The sequence below is a fragment of the Opisthorchis viverrini genome, assembly GCF_000715545.1.
Source record: "Opisthorchis viverrini unplaced genomic scaffold opera_v5_7, whole genome shotgun sequence".
In the NCBI taxonomy this organism is placed as follows: Eukaryota; Metazoa; Platyhelminthes; class Trematoda; order Opisthorchiida; family Opisthorchiidae; genus Opisthorchis; species Opisthorchis viverrini.
Window position 1 is genome coordinate 171,254 of NW_008751663.1, and position 5,930 is coordinate 177,183.

The window sequence follows — 5,930 nt, forward strand, 5'->3', positions numbered from 1 at the left end:
TTCATTCTTTTCTTTACAATAAGGCTTTCAAATAAGTCATGGTTGTACGGCAGTGAAGCATTGGTGTTGAGCACTGATGTCATGCTGTCGTTGATGATGATGATGATGACCCACATACATTATCTCCACAGACTATGTTGCAGGAGGCCAGCTGAAACGTTCTTCAAAGTGCTCGGCCCACCGTTCTAGTTGACGTTTCTGCGTTGTCGTTTCGCTGACCATTGCTTCCTGGGACCAGTCGATCGTATCAGTTGATATAGGGCACGTTTGTTTCCCGTAGCAAAAGCCTTCTCCATCTCACGAGCTTTCGATGTCCACCAGAGCTCTCGGTCTTTCATTAGACTCTTCACTAGTTGGCGTTTAGGGGATCAGCGTGCATCATCGTACTCGTTGCCTGCTGGTATGGCTTTCCTGGCATCAATCATGGACAGCGACTTCGCCGATATCCAGTGGTCTTGTGGTCAAATCGGAGAGGCCAGACAGAGCGCTGAACACCGCTAACATAGCTCCTTTCATATTTTGCCACGTTTCATCCCCTTGCTCACTGCTAGTGCAGCATTGGTTTACTGTGGAGAGTTGTTGGGCTAGCTCAGATCGGTACTGTTGAGCTATGGTCATTCTTCGGAGATTGTGGATTGGCACGCTTCTTGCTAATTTGCGAGGGCCTGAAGGGAAGCAAACTGTCAGGCGTACACGCACCCTGGCGTGATCGGAATCAAGTGGTGTGCCCCAGAAGGAACGGCAGTCTTGAATTGTGGCTCTCTATTGGTGACCGGTAACCACGCGGCCTACCTAGACCCACGGTTGATTTGCAGTTGGTGGTCACCAGGCTGCGCGATGGGAACGTTTATATTGAACTTCGTACTTGGCCAGAAACAGTTCACAGTCAGCACACAACTGAAAGAGTCGATTTCCGTTGTGTGCGGCGAGTATCAACCGCCTAAATTCCAAAGAGCTCAGACGATCTACTTGAGCATTCAGATCAGGTGCAAGGATCACAATGTCAGTGAATTTTGCTTGACGAATGAGCCCGTATAGTTCTTGTATCCTTCTCCGCCTCAGAACTGCAGTCCGTTGGGGCATAAGCCGACACTACATACGGGCACTACTTTTTATGACGAGGCACTGAGCTTGATCGAACTGGATAACCGGAGGGTGCAAAGACGACTGTTTAATAGGATCCAATCCAGCGAAGCGCGTTCACCTCTGAGGCTGAGTGCAACTCCCACGCCATATATTCCACTAGTCATCGTTTCTGGACCGGAGGGGACACACGGAGGGGAAATGTGAAAGAGATGAGTTCATTCATCATCCATTCATCATGCATAATCACGCTTGAGTCTAGTGTGCGTGTTTCGGGAGTATAAGGTTTCAAAAAGTATTGCCTGTCTGCCAATTTGACATGGAGTACGGACGTTAAAAGCTTCTATAGTCTCGTGGACTTAGGATAGTGCTATTTTTTTTACTGTTAATAGGCAGCGAGGAGCATAAGGCCCTTCGGTCAGATGACTGACAGTCAAGTGACCAGTGACGTTTGCTTGTGTAGTGGGAGAGGGGTTGGGGAGGGACATCGGTGGACACCGAAGTGCGCGGGCAAATGATACTTCCTGGTTTACCAGACCGAGGAAGGGGGTTTGGTAGAGGTACCTCACCTTTAGCCTTTGACTCAAATGTCTGACCCACTAAGCAGTGAGAGGATGTAGGGTTTCGTCCGGGAACCCCGCCCCTAGCCTCAGACCCAAAGCTCTTGCCCACGAAGCAGTGGATAGTAGGGTTTTTTGGGGACCATGCCCGGAGCCGCTGCACGGGGTTGGCCTAACCCGAGGGCACAGGAAATAAGGCATTACTGTCTCATTTCTGATACGGCTGTGCACAGCAGGGGTCGTTTGAGCGGCACCGAGCTCATTGGTTTTAAAGTGTTTCGACCGCATAGGATAATGCGCTGGCGCTCACGGTCAACCATTGGATGATCGGAGTGTGCGGTTTTGGGGCCATGCTTTTCTAACCTGTCGTTCTTCGGGGGAAGGCGGCTGGCCGCCTGGAGGAAACACCTTACCACCTTTATACTCCTGTTGCAGAGGACAGTAGGATTTTACCCCCTGACTGCCTCGTAGCACGATTACTCGTAGTACGGGGTCTCGCTGCTCCCCTTTGGTCTTCCTAGCATGGTTACATCTAGTGGAACGACGTTCCAGTCAATGTAGCCCGCGGGATCATTGCAGCACTCAAGCTCAACCACCACGTCAAGGTGACAGCTTTAGATCGGGGTAGCTTAAGGAAAGTGAAGTCTGCACACCGTTCATACTTCAATGTATCAAGCTTTCGCAGTAGTAACTTGGACAGCACTCAAGCCCAACCACCACGTCAAGGCGACAGCTTTAGGTCGGGGTAGCTTAAGGAAAGTGAAGTCTGTACACCGTTCATACTTCGATGTATCAAGCTCTCGCAGCAGTAACTTGGCATTCTACTTATCTTATTTGAAAAGTCAGTTATGAACACTTCTCCGCACCGCTCGAACGATGAGTCAGAAGTGTGACCCTCAAGGTCAAATCAGAACTATGCGATCGAGGCCAAGGCTATTAGCTAAATAGACGGAATGTCCACTAGTACCCAGTGATTCTATGAGCTTCAGCTGTTTATCCAACTGCTTGTGCATCAACCCTCAGAGATGGTTAATTTTGATAAACACCATGGGTTCATGTCCAGCAAGTGTAATAACGTTGACGTTGATCAGTTCTTCGTCTTATCCCCCAAGCTAACGTTTTCCGCAGATCAACAGAGGATACTACACGCCGAAAGCAGGCCGAAAAGCAATACATAGTGTGAAGCATTAAAGCATACGTAAAGACAACATTTTGGAACATCAGACGGTTGTGGGCGGCAATGGCAGTCTGTATTCAGCGTATACCTGAACATGACCAGCTGCCAGGTACATACATTCAACCTATCAGAGCTCGACTTGACGCTGGATGGACAGGTGACTCGACCAATCAGGTGCGAGTACCGCGCCTTGGGGGCACAATGCACATTTCTGCAAAGCCCTTGTGGTTGAAACAAAAATGTTGCATTTCTTTGCATATGTGTCAGTTCAAAACTCACCCCCATCTGCCGTAATTGTTTTGCAATTTGTTTTAATTAATCTCCCTTCGAAATTTTTGGCACATATTCGACCTTGCACCTGCTGTGCCATGGGGAGTTCAGTATTCGCACAATTGAATGGACATTTTGATAGCTACGAATTGTGCCTGATGGACCAAAGCAGACGGATAGTAGCTTTCAGAGTAACAGTCCAGACCTTAGAGCTTCATCTAGGCGTCGTGGAATCTCACCGATGATGGGAAAGTATTCCAACAGACTTTTTTCCGACAGATGCATGATTGTTCCAGTGCAAAATGAAACTTGGTGAGCCATCAAAATACTGAAGTAGATTCGGATGGTTTCTGGTTTGAGCACATATGCAAAAAAGCAACATTTTTGCAGGAGAAGTTTCATCCCACCTGAATGGTTTTGCGGCTAAGAGCATGTGCGGCTGATGGGCCCCGTGCTATTGCTTCGGAGGTGGCTTCACCGACGTTTGTTGAGAAATTTAGGACTTTATACCTTTTATCCTTCACGGCTTCTGAGAAGACCTTAAATCAATACATGAAGGATGACTATGTGGTATTTGTGCATTCATCCAGTAATCCAAACACCAGCGTTGTTTTGGTTTACGGATTGGTGTACTACAAATACAGCAGGCTATCGCCAAGATCAATGGAAAGTCGGGAAATTCGAAAAGGCTGGTAAGCTGAGCGTATTTGCTTATTAAAAACAGTACTCAGAGCATCGGCTGTTCTTTGCCGTTTTGTCTACGGAGGCAAACAAACCAAATGGCAATCACCTATTATTTTCTTGAACACAACCATAAGTTGTCAAGGTTTTTGTAAACGGCCAACCGAAGACGAGTTGAGCACCTGTAAGGCCCTTCTGAAATATGGAACGCCGTCTATTGATGTGCTGCAGTTTTTGGCCTGTGAGTTCGGGAAGATTCTTACCACTCGGGATATATACAACCACCGCCGGAAGTGTCGACCGGCTTTGTTTGGTAGGTGTCGCATAGTTGGCATAGTAGCAGATATGCCTGTAGTCCTGTCAAAACTTCGGTAGACCGGTAGCGTGCTTATGTGGCAGCCAGAAGAAGGTCACTATAGCCGCAGCCGATAGCCTCGACGCCCTCCGGATGCATGCAATAAAGCACCTCGCGTGAGACCTTGAAAGCAGCTAATATTCTGCCCGTTGATATGAGCTGTATATCTTCTTGCTAACGGATGTCACGGCTACCGGGCGTCCAGTTATGTATGAAGTCGTAGCCAACGAACGGTTTGCTCCGAGGAGCAAACATTTCTACTTATTCAACGAAATGATGGGTGAAATTATCCAGTGTGGCAGCCAGAAGAAGGTCACTATAGCCGCAGCCAATAGCCTCGACGCCCTCCGGATGCATGCAATAAAGCACCTCGCGTGAGACCTTGAAAGCAGCTAATATTCTGCCCGTTGATATGAGCTGTATATCTTCTTGCTAACGGATGTCACGGCTACCGGGCGTCCAGTTATGTATGAAGTCGTAGCCAACGAACGGTTTGCTCCGAGGAGCAAACATTTCTACTTATTCAACGAAATGACGAGTGAAAATTATCCAGTTAAGACTTTTGTTATGGACAAGCTGGTGGCGCAAATGTGCCGTCGTGGTTGGCTGTGGCGTGATGCTTTGCTACTATCATATCCGAAAGACCATCAGGAATTACCTATGTATCATTTAAAATCTATGTATGTTTGGCCATATATAATTCTGCGAACAGCCGGCACATTTTCAACCGTATGGCTTGCTTGGACAACGCTGTACAAGCACACAGATTCCGGCAAAATCTACAGCTTCTGCGCCGCAGTGAACTCATTTTGCCTCTCATCTTACGGCCTGCGCGCAAAACCCAGAATGGTCAACTTCAGCAGTGTGAACAACAATCGTGTGAAGAATGCGAACGGCTACCTTAAGGGCAATGTGCACTATTCCGATACTCTGTATCCTGCAACACAAAAGATGTCATGGCACGCCGAGTGGCTCTTGAGATTGTTTGAGATGGGTACATCGTACTAATGTGACGGACGGCCAATCCTGGAAGGTGAGGCCTACGTTCCGAACTTGGTCTGTCGAATGACTACATATGGATGTTCTCTCGTTTTGGTGCCGCAACCGCCAAGGCCGCCCTATGATAGTGTTTCAAAAAACATGGTGAGTTCAAGCCAAGTAAACTAACTTACAATTTGTGGCGTACTTAACACCTGCGCTGGAGAATGCACGTGCCTTTTCCACCGGGCAATGTGGCTCCCCTGCATACACATGCTAGCTGCATTTAGAGATCAGCCCGTTCCAAGCGGTAAGAACTATTCTTCATAGATTCCTCTTGGCTTGCTTGCCAATCCACCAACGTTGGCTGTCGAAGAACAACCTACACATGTTCCCAAACCACCGCGGACAGCTTTTGATGGCCTTCTTAAACAACTGAATCGAGTGATGGATAAGTCTCAGAGACTGGAACTCCGGAGGGCCACGGTCATCTATAAGCAACTGATTGTCCCGGAACAACTCCTGCTGCGTCAAGGTTCAAAGTCTGCAGCTGCCATTTAGTTGATTTGGTACCGTGAGCCCTAGTCGCATGTTAGTCGTGTGCGTTAGCTGGATTCGTTCGGCTGTCCGCTACGATCGACGTAGATTAGATGTGACCAAACGATCAACGTCGAGGTCTTCCTAGAGGAATTTGCAACCTATATGTAACAGTCTGCTGTTTACCAACAAACTTGTACGACTTTCTGCCAGTAATGAACGTGGACTACGGAATTTTAACTAGTAACATCAATTATCGAGTAAAAGTTGTTTGCAGGAATGCACCTCC